The sequence below is a fragment of the Mytilus edulis genome, chromosome 5 (genome assembly GCF_963676685.1).
Source record: "Mytilus edulis chromosome 5, xbMytEdul2.2, whole genome shotgun sequence".
Classification (NCBI taxonomy): Eukaryota; Metazoa; Mollusca; class Bivalvia; order Mytilida; family Mytilidae; genus Mytilus; species Mytilus edulis.
The window spans coordinates 12,467,406-12,482,162 of record NC_092348.1 but is presented as its reverse complement, the minus strand read 5'-3'; the positions used below and the strand labels follow the sequence as shown (position 1 = coordinate 12,482,162).

Sequence of the window (14,757 nt, the reverse complement as noted above, 5' to 3'; positions counted from 1 at the left end):
CAAAATTTAAAAAAATTCTCAAAAATTCATTTTCATCTGTATGTAAAATTATTTCATATTTTTCTACACCTGATTCATCCCTCAGTTTGGGAAAGTATGTTCAGTTGATACTGTATTTTTTGTCCAATCACACTGTTTAGATACATTAACCTAAGTAGGGTACACAAAAGAGCAACCTAAATTCTGGAATGCAAATACTACCGTGCCACCTTAACCAAGACATAACAAGCTTGAAACCAGTCATGACACCTATGATGCATAGACTTCTTACTTTGGAACATATTACAATAAAGAATACTAGTCTGCACTTATTTCTTACAAAAAAAAATGAAACATTACATCCCTACCCCATCTGGCAGATTTTCACTTTTTTTTTCATCTTACCATTTTTACTTAAGGAGTGAACAAAACCCAAATATATGATGTATCAAATCAACACAGAAGTTAAACATGGTGATTCAGGAGGAATTATTGGATTGCCAACTCTATTTATGGTTAATCTGACTGAAAGAAACAGTTTAAGCACCAAACCATGAAAAATGAGATTAAAGTCCATTCCACATTTTACAGCATGCCTTATACTACTTTAAACATTTCCAGATTATGAGGGCTATACAACAAGAGTCTTTAGATTGCATTTAACTATTATTCCAAAATCTTTTTCACAATACATGTACTAGAATACATCTCTAAGTTGACTGTTTGTCTATTTCTCATGTATGCATTAAGTTAAATTATGTCCCCTTACATAATCAATTTGCCTTTATTGTGTTTTACACTGTCAGAAAATCTTAACAATTAATAGTATTTGCATGGAAAATGAATAAACCATTTAATCTTGCTGATATAACAACATAAAAACATTCTTTGTCAAAAATAATGTCTAGTCAATGTAAAGAAACCCTTATTTCTATCTCTATTTCAGACCAATATGAGAGCTAAATGAATAAGTAAGGACCCCTTAACCACTTACTGGTTCCCCAAAAGCTGCTTGTGGTGTCATGTTACATCAAAACCACAAATTAAACCTGAAGAAAACTAGTATAGCTGTACTTGTGTTGAAAAAAAAGAAATTATGCAATTTATTTATTTCGGTGAAAATAGTAGGATGTACATGCAGTCAAAGAATGTCGCGTCTCAAATTTCAGTGGTTGCACATGTGTCAGACACTGCGAAAAGTTAAAGCGAGCATTTATAATTAAAAATGAATTGCAAGTTACATAAAAATAATGAAGTTCTACTGTGTAGGTAAATTTTTACATTATTACCCACAGATCAGGCAAAATTTGCTGAATCAGCAATTTTTACTCTCAGGGGTGGAATTTAAGGCTTGTTTTTATCATAGTTGCCCTTAATCAACTTTTTATTGATAAACTTACAAATTTCATAGGTAAAATAAATTCCTTTATTGATTTAGTGTTAAAATATATATCCCCCTTAAGGTGGCACGGTAGTATTTCCTGGCCCATAAGGGATAATGATAGCCTTTTTAGAATTTTCACCACTTTCTAACACTGCAAAAAATTCTACATTCACAGTTAACTGAAGTACTTTCATTTTACTATTCAGAAATGAATTTGAATATGTATCATGACCGTTTACTTTTTTTGCTATTTTTAAAAACCTAAGGCCACTAGTACTTTTAGGTCTTTTATGGTGCAGTGAATACAAAATTTAAAAAAATTCTCAAAAATTCATTTTCATCTGTATGTAAAATTATTTCATATTTTTCTACACCTGATTCATCCCTCAGTTTGGGAAAGTATGTTCAGTTGATACTGTATTTTTTGTCCAATCACACTGTTTAGATACATTAACCTAAGTAGGGTACACAAAAGAGCAACCTAAATTCTGGAATGCAAATACTACCGTGCCACCTTAACCAAGACATAACAAGCTTGAAACCAGTCATGACACCTATGATGCATAGACTTCTTACTTTGGAACATATTACAATAAAGAATACTAGTCTGCACTTATTTCTTACAAAAAAAAATGAAACATTACATCCCTACCCCATCTGGCAGATTTTCACTTTTTTTTTCATCTTACCATTTTTACTTAAGGAGTGAACAAAACCCAAATATATGATGTATCAAATCAACACAGAAGTTAAACATGGTGATTCAGGAGGAATTATTGGATTGCCAACTCTATTTATGGTTAATCTGACTGAAAGAAACAGTTTAAGCACCAAACCATGAAAAATGAGATTAAAGTCCATTCCACATTTTACAGCATGCCTTATACTACTTTAAACATTTCCAGATTATGAGGGCTATACAACAAGAGTCTTTAGATTGCATTTAACTATTATTCCAAAATCTTTTTCACAATACATGTACTAGAATACATCTCTAAGTTGACTGTTTGTCTATTTCTCATGTATGCATTAAGTTAAATTATGTCCCCTTACATAATCAATTTGCCTTTATTGTGTTTTACACTGTCAGAAAATCTTAACAATTAATAGTATTTGCATGGAAAATGAATAAACCATTTAATCTTGCTGATATAACAACATAAAAACATTCTTTGTCAAAAATAATGTCTAGTCAATGTAAAGAAACCCTTATTTCTATCTCTATTTCAGACCAATATGAGAGCTAAATGAATAAGTAAGGACCCCTTAACCACTTACTGGTTCCCCAAAAGCTGCTTGTGGTGTCATGTTACATCAAAACCACAAATTAAACCTGAAGAAAACTAGTATAGCTGTACTTGTGTTGAAAAAAAAGAAATTATGCAATTTATTTATTTCGGTGAAAATAGTAGGATGTACATGCAGTCAAAGAATGTCTCGTCTCAAATTTCAGTGGTTGCACATGTGTCAGACACTGCGAAAAGTTAAAGCGAGCATTTATAATTAAAAATGAATTGCAAGTTACATAAAAATAATGAAGTTCTACTGTGTAGGTAAATTTTTACATTATTACCCACAGATCAGGCAAAATTTGCTGAATCAGCAATTTTTACTCTCAGGGGTGGAATTTAAGGCTTGTTTTTATCATAGTTGCCCTTAATCAACTTTTTATTGATAAACTTACAAATTTCATAGGTAAAATAAATTCCTTTATTGATTTAGTGTTAAAATATATATCCCCCTTAACCAAGACATAACAAGCTTGAAACCAGTCATGACACCTATGATGCATAGACTTCTTACTTTGGAACATATTACAATAAAGAATACTAGTCTGCACTTATTTCTTACAAAAAAAAATGAAACATTACATCCCTACCCCATCTGGCAGATTTTCACTTTTTTTTTCATCTTACCATTTTTACTTAAGGAGTGAACAAAACCCAAATATATGATGTATCAAATCAACACAGAAGTTAAACATGGTGATTCAGGAGGAATTATTGGATTGCCAACTCTATTTATGGTTAATCTGACTGAAAGAAACAGTTTAAGCACCAAACCATGAAAAATGAGATTAAAGTCCATTCCACATTTTACAGCATGCCTTATACTACTTTAAACATTTCCAGATTATGAGGGCTATACAACAAGAGTCTTTAGATTGCATTTAACTATTATTCCAAAATCTTTTTCACAATACATGTACTAGAATACATCTCTAAGTTGACTGTTTGTCTATTTCTCATGTATGCATTAAGTTAAATTATGTCCCCTTACATAATCAATTTGCCTTTATTGTGTTTTACACTGTCAGAAAATCTTAACAATTAATAGTATTTGCATGGAAAATGAATAAACCATTTAATCTTGCTGATATAACAACATAAAAACATTCTTTGTCAAAAATAATGTCTAGTCAATGTAAAGAAACCCTTATTTCTATCTCTATTTCAGACCAATATGAGAGCTAAATGAATAAGTAAGGACCCCTTAACCACTTACTGGTTCCCCAAAAGCTGCTTGTGGTGTCATGTTACATCAAAACCACAAATTAAACCTGAAGAAAACTAGTATAGCTGTACTTGTGTTGAAAAAAAAGAAATTATGCAATTTATTTATTTCGGTGAAAATAGTAGGATGTACATGCAGTCAAAGAATGTCGCGTCTCAAATTTCAGTGGTTGCACATGTGTCAGACACTGCGAAAAGTTAAAGCGAGCATTTATAATTAAAAATGAATTGCAAGTTACATAAAAATAATGAAGTTCTACTGTGTAGGTAAATTTTTACATTATTACCCACAGATCAGGCAAAATTTGCTGAATCAGCAATTTTTACTCTCAGGGGTGGAATTTAAGGCTTGTTTTTATCATAGTTGCCCTTAATCAACTTTTTATTGATAAACTTACAAATTTCATAGGTAAAATAAATTCCTTTATTGATTTAGTGTTAAAATATATATCCCCCTTAAGGTGGCACGGTAGTATTTCCTGGCCCATAAGGGATAATGATAGCCTTTTTAGAATTTTCACCACTTTCTAACACTGCAAAAAATTCTACATTCACAGTTAACTGAAGTACTTTCATTTTACTATTCAGAAATGAATTTGAATATGTATCATGACCGTTTACTTTTTTTGCTATTTTTAAAAACCTAAGGCCACTAGTACTTTTAGGTCTTTTATGGTGCAGTGAATACAAAATTTAAAAAAATTCTCAAAAATTCATTTTCATCTGTATGTAAAATTATTTCATATTTTTCTACACCTGATTCATCCCTCAGTTTGGGAAAGTATGTTCAGTTGATACTGTATTTTTTGTCCAATCACACTGTTTAGATACATTAACCTAAGTAGGGTACACAAAAGAGCAACCTAAATTCTGGAATGCAAATACTACCGTGCCACCTTAACCAAGACATAACAAGCTTGAAACCAGTCATGACACCTATGATGCATAGACTTCTTACTTTGGAACATATTACAATAAAGAATACTAGTCTGCACTTATTTCTTACAAAAAAAAATGAAACATTACATCCCTACCCCATCTGGCAGATTTTCACTTTTTTTTTCATCTTACCATTTTTACTTAAGGAGTGAACAAAACCCAAATATATGATGTATCAAATCAACACAGAAGTTAAACATGGTGATTCAGGAGGAATTATTGGATTGCCAACTCTATTTATGGTTAATCTGACTGAAAGAAACAGTTTAAGCACCAAACCATGAAAAATGAGATTAAAGTCCATTCCACATTTTACAGCATGCCTTATACTACTTTAAACATTTCCAGATTATGAGGGCTATACAACAAGAGTCTTTAGATTGCATTTAACTATTATTCCAAAATCTTTTTCACAATACATGTACTAGAATACATCTCTAAGTTGACTGTTTGTCTATTTCTCATGTATGCATTAAGTTAAATTATGTCCCCTTACATAATCAATTTGCCTTTATTGTGTTTTACACTGTCAGAAAATCTTAACAATTAATAGTATTTGCATGGAAAATGAATAAACCATTTAATCTTGCTGATATAACAACATAAAAACATTCTTTGTCAAAAATAATGTCTAGTCAATGTAAAGAAACCCTTATTTCTATCTCTATTTCAGACCAATATGAGAGCTAAATGAATAAGTAAGGACCCCTTAACCACTTACTGGTTCCCCAAAAGCTGCTTGTGGTGTCATGTTACATCAAAACCACAAATTAAACCTGAAGAAAACTAGTATAGCTGTACTTGTGTTGAAAAAAAAGAAATTATGCAATTTATTTATTTCGGTGAAAATAGTAGGATGTACATGCAGTCAAAGAATGTCGCGTCTCAAATTTCAGTGGTTGCACATGTGTCAGACACTGCGAAAAGTTAAAGCGAGCATTTATAATTAAAAATGAATTGCAAGTTACATAAAAATAATGAAGTTCTACTGTGTAGGTAAATTTTTACATTATTACCCACAGATCAGGCAAAATTTGCTGAATCAGCAATTTTTACTCTCAGGGGTGGAATTTAAGGCTTGTTTTTATCATAGTTGCCCTTAATCAACTTTTTATTGATAAACTTACAAATTTCATAGGTAAAATAAATTCCTTTATTGATTTAGTGTTAAAATATATATCCCCCTTAAGGTGGCACGGTAGTATTTCCTGGCCCATAAGGGATAATGATAGCCTTTTTAGAATTTTCACCACTTTCTAACACTGCAAAAAATTCTACATTCACAGTTAACTGAAGTACTTTCATTTTACTATTCAGAAATGAATTTGAATATGTATCATGACCGTTTACTTTTTTTGCTATTTTTAAAAACCTAAGGCCACTAGTACTTTTAGGTCTTTTATGGTGCAGTGAATACAAAATTTAAAAAAATTCTCAAAAATTCATTTTCATCTGTATGTAAAATTATTTCATATTTTTCTACACCTGATTCATCCCTCAGTTTGGGAAAGTATGTTCAGTTGATACTGTATTTTTTGTCCAATCACACTGTTTAGATACATTAACCTAAGTAGGGTACACAAAAGAGCAACCTAAATTCTGGAATGCAAATACTACCGTGCCACCTTAACCAAGACATAACAAGCTTGAAACCAGTCATGACACCTATGATGCATAGACTTCTTACTTTGGAACATATTACAATAAAGAATACTAGTCTGCACTTATTTCTTACAAAAAAAAATGAAACATTACATCCCTACCCCATCTGGCAGATTTTCACTTTTTTTTTCATCTTACCATTTTTACTTAAGGAGTGAACAAAACCCAAATATATGATGTATCAAATCAACACAGAAGTTAAACATGGTGATTCAGGAGGAATTATTGGATTGCCAACTCTATTTATGGTTAATCTGACTGAAAGAAACAGTTTAAGCACCAAACCATGAAAAATGAGATTAAAGTCCATTCCACATTTTACAGCATGCCTTATACTACTTTAAACATTTCCAGATTATGAGGGCTATACAACAAGAGTCTTTAGATTGCATTTAACTATTATTCCAAAATCTTTTTCACAATACATGTACTAGAATACATCTCTAAGTTGACTGTTTGTCTATTTCTCATGTATGCATTAAGTTAAATTATGTCCCCTTACATAATCAATTTGCCTTTATTGTGTTTTACACTGTCAGAAAATCTTAACAATTAATAGTATTTGCATGGAAAATGAATAAACCATTTAATCTTGCTGATATAACAACATAAAAACATTCTTTGTCAAAAATAATGTCTAGTCAATGTAAAGAAACCCTTATTTCTATCTCTATTTCAGACCAATATGAGAGCTAAATGAATAAGTAAGGACCCCTTAACCACTTACTGGTTCCCCAAAAGCTGCTTGTGGTGTCATGTTACATCAAAACCACAAATTAAACCTGAAGAAAACTAGTATAGCTGTACTTGTGTTGAAAAAAAAGAAATTATGCAATTTATTTATTTCGGTGAAAATAGTAGGATGTACATGCAGTCAAAGAATGTCGCGTCTCAAATTTCAGTGGTTGCACATGTGTCAGACACTGCGAAAAGTTAAAGCGAGCATTTATAATTAAAAATGAATTGCAAGTTACATAAAAATAATGAAGTTCTACTGTGTAGGTAAATTTTTACATTATTACCCACAGATCAGGCAAAATTTGCTGAATCAGCAATTTTTACTCTCAGGGGTGGAATTTAAGGCTTGTTTTTATCATAGTTGCCCTTAATCAACTTTTTATTGATAAACTTACAAATTTCATAGGTAAAATAAATTCCTTTATTGATTTAGTGTTAAAATATATATCCCCCTTAACCAAGACATAACAAGCTTGAAACCAGTCATGACACCTATGATGCATAGACTTCTTACTTTGGAACATATTACAATAAAGAATACTAGTCTGCACTTATTTCTTACAAAAAAAAATGAAACATTACATCCCTACCCCATCTGGCAGATTTTCACTTTTTTTTTCATCTTACCATTTTTACTTAAGGAGTGAACAAAACCCAAATATATGATGTATCAAATCAACACAGAAGTTAAACATGGTGATTCAGGAGGAATTATTGGATTGCCAACTCTATTTATGGTTAATCTGACTGAAAGAAACAGTTTAAGCACCAAACCATGAAAAATGAGATTAAAGTCCATTCCACATTTTACAGCATGCCTTATACTACTTTAAACATTTCCAGATTATGAGGGCTATACAACAAGAGTCTTTAGATTGCATTTAACTATTATTCCAAAATCTTTTTCACAATACATGTACTAGAATACATCTCTAAGTTGACTGTTTGTCTATTTCTCATGTATGCATTAAGTTAAATTATGTCCCCTTACATAATCAATTTGCCTTTATTGTGTTTTACACTGTCAGAAAATCTTAACAATTAATAGTATTTGCATGGAAAATGAATAAACCATTTAATCTTGCTGATATAACAACATAAAAACATTCTTTGTCAAAAATAATGTCTAGTCAATGTAAAGAAACCCTTATTTCTATCTCTATTTCAGACCAATATGAGAGCTAAATGAATAAGTAAGGACCCCTTAACCACTTACTGGTTCCCCAAAAGCTGCTTGTGGTGTCATGTTACATCAAAACCACAAATTAAACCTGAAGAAAACTAGTATAGCTGTACTTGTGTTGAAAAAAAAGAAATTATGCAATTTATTTATTTCGGTGAAAATAGTAGGATGTACATGCAGTCAAAGAATGTCGCGTCTCAAATTTCAGTGGTTGCACATGTGTCAGACACTGCGAAAAGTTAAAGCGAGCATTTATAATTAAAAATGAATTGCAAGTTACATAAAAATAATGAAGTTCTACTGTGTAGGTAAATTTTTACATTATTACCCACAGATCAGGCAAAATTTGCTGAATCAGCAATTTTTACTCTCAGGGGTGGAATTTAAGGCTTGTTTTTATCATAGTTGCCCTTAATCAACTTTTTATTGATAAACTTACAAATTTCATAGGTAAAATAAATTCCTTTATTGATTTAGTGTTAAAATATATATCCCCCTTAAGGTGGCACGGTAGTATTTCCTGGCCCATAAGGGATAATGATAGCCTTTTTAGAATTTTCACCACTTTCTAACACTGCAAAAAATTCTACATTCACAGTTAACTGAAGTACTTTCATTTTACTATTCAGAAATGAATTTGAATATGTATCATGACCGTTTACTTTTTTTGCTATTTTTAAAAACCTAAGGCCACTAGTACTTTTAGGTCTTTTATGGTGCAGTGAATACAAAATTTAAAAAAATTCTCAAAAATTCATTTTCATCTGTATGTAAAATTATTTCATATTTTTCTACACCTGATTCATCCCTCAGTTTGGGAAAGTATGTTCAGTTGATACTGTATTTTTTGTCCAATCACACTGTTTAGATACATTAACCTAAGTAGGGTACACAAAAGAGCAACCTAAATTCTGGAATGCAAATACTACCGTGCCACCTTCATATATCATTTGAGAGCAAATTATTGACTAATACACAAAATGTGACGGAAGGCAAGTGATTGCGTTCCGTGTTGAAATTGAAGATATTTACTCCATTCTTTTTCCATTGGTTTCTTAAGGTTTTTTTCATATTTTGGTTCCGAAATTTTTATCACTAATTAGTTTTATTAAATATTATATGCTTAAAATATTATTGGATAATTTTTATTACTAATATGAAGAGAAAACTAAAGTTTGAGTCTGAATTTGCAATTAAAATTACCTCAATTTTAAATAGTCTAAACTTCGCAAATTTTATAGATTAGAAGAAAATAAAATACTGAATGGAATATTTTGACATATAAAAATAACTTCCGGAAAAACTATTTCAATTAAATGTAAGCAAACATACACATTTTTTCATTTTGAAAAAGGGGGGTTGACACTCTCCAATATACTACCAGTCATTAAAACGACTTTTTAGAAAACAGTGACCGTACGAAATTCTGACGACAGGGCAAAAACTAAAGAAGACATATTTGTCTTTAAGTTAAGACCATTTTTAGCCGTGTGTTATTTGGGGAGATTAAACTCGCTATCTAGACGACTTTTTACACTTCTGTCACCGCACTATTGCAGGATATGATTCCAAGGCAAAGGTTGCCTGGGTAGACATAGTACATATGTTTAATCTATACAAGTGTGGACACAGATTAATGTGGATAGTATGTTTGGATGTTTGATAGTGTTTTGTGACATAAGAGGTCTCTGGTTTTCTCCTATAGGGTTCTATGTTGCACTGTGGTGCATATTGACAGCAAACCTTTACCAAACACTAAAATAGCAGTGTATTTTATTTAATATTTAGTTTTCATTTTCAGGACTGTCATGGAGGAGACACCTAAGTCTAATCTAAATCAGTGCCAACCGTTCAGATATTTTATTTACTTAGATATTACTTTTAGTATCAAATCTACATATTGGACAACCTGCTTTCAGTGCTTCGTATATATGTACGTTCCTGTAATTAAATTTTGTGCATGTGCAACGTTTCATTGGGGTTTTTCTTTTAAACATTTTGAATTTAGAATAATTTCTTTTTGAATACATGTATCATTTAAAAAAATGATCCGTTAACGGAACACAGATTATAGCTGAGTGGGTTCCAGCCCTGGATAGATTTACTCAAAGAAGCAGAAGATTACAAATATTGCCAAATGATTCCGATAAAAAATGTTCCACAATTTTGATTTTGGATAGCAGCAAAAACTCAAAAAAGAAGAGGATCACATAATGTGCACTTCTGCATGATGTGATATTAATATGCGAGATGGTTTCCGAGGACCTGCAAGCATGTAGTATTTGTATGGTTCTATTTATGTTCCTTTGATGTGTTAATTTCTTACTTGGGTTTGGTCACGTAATTATTTTCAGGATCTTCTCAGTATCGTTAGTATAAAAGATTTTGTTTAAATGTCTAAATTGTTCAAGTTCTATGCAATATCAGGCGCAGAGATTATATCCGTTCCATACATGCTCCGCAATACTACACTTAATATTGAGTGTAGTGTTACGTAGTATTGAACGGAACGGATATGTGATCTCTGCGCTGGAGATTTGTTTCTATGAAGACACATGATGGTTTTAACTAACAACAATATACGAAATATGTCAAATGCTCAAAACTACTACAAACTGATAAAAGTCTTTTAAAGATATGAACAGGACTGACGGACAAAATTATACTTGCTAACATTACCAGTATGTGTAAGTAAATGATCATTTAAACTCAGGACTCATCAGTAGACACCTTTTTTTGTCTATGTTTTTCAAAAGTGTTACAAATAAACTCATCATAGATACCAGGACTAAATTTAGTATATACGCCAGACGAGCGTTTCGTCTACAAAAGACTCATCAGTGACGCTCGAATCCAAAAACGTTTTCCACCTAGCATTAATTATATTGCTAGTAGCATGGTAAATTTGTACTTTTCTTAATTTGGCTTAAACGAACGAACGAACGAACGAACGTTTCTCTTCCTTCCACAGTAAATAAATCATCATGCCTCTGTTTTTGATGCGTTTTGTTATTTGATTTTGCCATGTGATTATGGACTTTCCGAATTGATTTTCCTCTAAGTTCAATATTTTTGTGATCTTACTTTTTCCTATAGGTACCTTGCATAGTCGCATTTATCATCTATTCTTTGAATTCAGTTAGGGTTATTTTGAGAAAAACGGAAAAAAGACGTCCGGATATTGAATTTTAAGTTATAGAAAAGACTTCCGGTTTTAAACTTGCAATTGACTTTCAGAAGTCCTCGTGGACATGACAATCATTATTGCGTTTATCTGCATGTATACTATGATTATACTACTACACAGCTACTTTTGCATAGGTACTATTTCTGTACTAAAAATATGTAGTACTGGAAATTTACTTTTAATATTTAGTACTATTACTTTACTTTAAAATTATTGTAATATTTAGGTAATTGTATTTTACAGTACTTGATTTGTACTAAATATTTTGGTACAGAAATAATACAATATTCCATGTTTGAAAATCATAATTTTAAGAGATTTGAAATAGAAAAACTTTCAAAATGCTGAAAATGTAACGGTATTAACCAAAAATCTGTAGTACCTAAATTTCAAGTACAAATTAAGTACTGTAAAATACAGGTACCTAAATATAACAATAATTTTAAAGTAACAAAATAGTACTGAATATTAAAAGTAAAGTTCCAGTAGTACAGATTTTTAGTACAGAAATAGTACCTATGCAAAAGTAGCTGTGTATAATATATAGAGACTCTACATATTATAGCAGTGATCGTCATGGAGAAGAAACTTGGAATTTTTAGTTAATAGCACATACACTTTATTTTAAATATACGAATAGCATAGTATACAGAAACGCGAAAATAATGCAATTCAACAGAAAACAAAAAAATCCCTCTAAATCCGCCTCTGCATGTAATCTTTTTACAAAAATTCCACCTACAATAGTTTGCATACTTTCAACCAAGCTCTAAATGCCCGCGATTTCGCTGGTGTGTTCTAGTTTATAGTTAAAGGAAGAGATAAAGCGACTAGTCGAGGAAGTCAGAAGTGTAATGTATAAAAAAGAAGATGTGGTATGATTGCCAATAAGACAACTATCCACAAAAGACCAACATGACACAGACATTAACAACTATAGGTCACCGTACGGCCTTCAACAATGAGCAAAGCCCATACCGAATAGTGAGCTATAAAAGGCCCCGATAAGACTGTAAAACAATTCAACGAGAAAACTAACGGCCTTATTTATGTAAAAAAATGAACGAAAAACAAATATGTAACACATTAACAAACGACAACCACTGAATTACAGGCTCCTGACTTGGGACAGGCACATACATAAATAATGTGGAGGGGTTAAACATGTTAGCGGGATCCCAACCCTCCCCCTAACCTGGGACAGTGGTATAACAGTACAACATACATGTTTCAACTCATCTAGGGGCAAAAACTGGATAGCTACATGTACAATATAAAACAGCGGCAGCTGATCCGATGAAGCGAATATATGTAGCAATCGGACTAACCCGGGTAAAGCTGCCGTGATTATCGTGTAAGATCCGGGAAATGGTATTGCCCCTCAGGCAGCAACCATTGAACTTCCAAAATGGAGAGGGTTATGGGTTTTTTTTCTTAGTCGGATCTTATTTTTGTTTTTCAACGCGATCAATCGGATTTTTTTCAAAATATAACACTTTTTATAAGGTATGTGGGGAATTAGCATTAAGAATAAAAAAAATTGTTATCTGCTTGACCAGAACATTATTTTTCACCAAATATGGGATCACAATATTTGTGAAAAAAAATACCCCCCCCCCTTTTTCACACACACACTGGAAGGTAAATGGTCGTTCCCCAATGAATTAGAAAAGCGGATTTGACTCTGTGATTAATTCGTCAGCATGGTTTTTGAGGTACTATATCACATTTTCCCAGCATTAGATTGATCTTTTGTGTACTCAAGGCAGGTGAATGAAGTCAACTTAGGAGCGCTGTGATTGAATGTTAGGATACACTATATTTGTTTATTTATCTATGAATAACTGCAGTGTGTATATTTACAATATAAATTCTGAAACCTATTTAATTTTTTTCTAGAGAATTATTCGAAAAGACTTCAAAATTTTCATAAATTTGGTGTAAAAATGACGGTGGGCATGGATAACATACACAAGCTCTATTGAAAGTTGGTCATGAATCTTGATACTATTTGGCTTCAATTTTTAAAACAGAACAATAAAGTACTAACACCACGGCATCCATTACTGTTTTATCCAGGTTTTTTTTATATAAAAAGTGGTAAATAGAAAATGTTAGTAGTGTCGCCTATGGCAGAATAAACAGTACCGTTTTCCCTTAAATCTTCGACCTTTTGTCTTTGTTTTACACTGATCAGTGAAAAATGTACTGTGTATTTAATAATATTATTTTGTCTATGTTACTCAGACTACGTCATCTTAAGGACAGAGACATATTATACAATTATATGTATCCTTTAAGGATAATTATCAGATAATTGACTTACTGTTCTAGTCTGTTGTAGTATTATTCCTCCACTATTTTGAAATTACTGTTTTCACTCTCTTTAAGACCAGCAAAACACTCCTTAATGACGTTGAATCTATCAACTTAATTCTACAAATCTGGGACATAACATACTGACAGCATAAATATAAATTTCGAAAAGTATTCTGTGACTTTCACTTTCACTTTAAATGGAGTTATTTGAAAGTGAAACTAGCAGTTGGACAGGAAATTTCGATTTTATTTTAATTGTATTTTCCACTCTTAACCGCTTTTTAAGACGTCATTGTTGATTGGGCTAAACCGTTAATTGACCAAAACATCCATAATTTTAATCTTGTTACCTGCGCTTTAGGAAAGTTATTTATTGTGTTTTATGATAATGTCACTCATTTACTACACATGCCAGATAAATATTTCACTAACTGTTATAATAATGACTATAAAAGTGAACCTTTATTAAATGGTCTGTGCAACACTTATTTATTCAAAATCTTAAAAGTTTTCAAATTTTTATTTTTTATTTTTGATCAAAATTTTAAATTATCAAATTCAATTATTTTTTTTTACTTTCAACAAATAATCAAAATTTCGTATTAAAATTTAATTGTTTACATATTTAAGCAAACTTTGAAAATAATAAACTAAACGTACAGTTTTGACCATTTCGCTTTTTGAAAGTTTAATTTTTTGGTTTTTGATTAAAATATTGAAGAAAGGGGAAGGAATAAAAAGTGGATACCTGTTGAAAGTGCGAACCGGAATAAGAATTGAAGGAAAGAAAAAGAAATTCACCAAAAACAAATCAAAACAGAAACAATATTTTCTGAAAAAAAAATCGATATAA

At 31.3% G+C, this 14,757-nt stretch overlaps 1 protein-coding gene across 1 annotated transcript in view; it reads right to left on the bottom strand.

Moving 5' to 3' along the window:
- The window catches only part of LOC139522987 (uncharacterized), a 43,115-nt gene extending 28,996 nt beyond the window's left edge, over positions 1–14,119 (bottom strand). Inside the window, exon 1 of the mRNA XM_071316685.1 lies at positions 13,912–14,119. The gene's annotated coding sequence lies outside the window, so the exon portion shown is untranslated. The remainder of the gene's footprint in view (positions 1–13,911) is intronic.
- Positions 14,120–14,757: the final 638 nt, after the last annotated feature.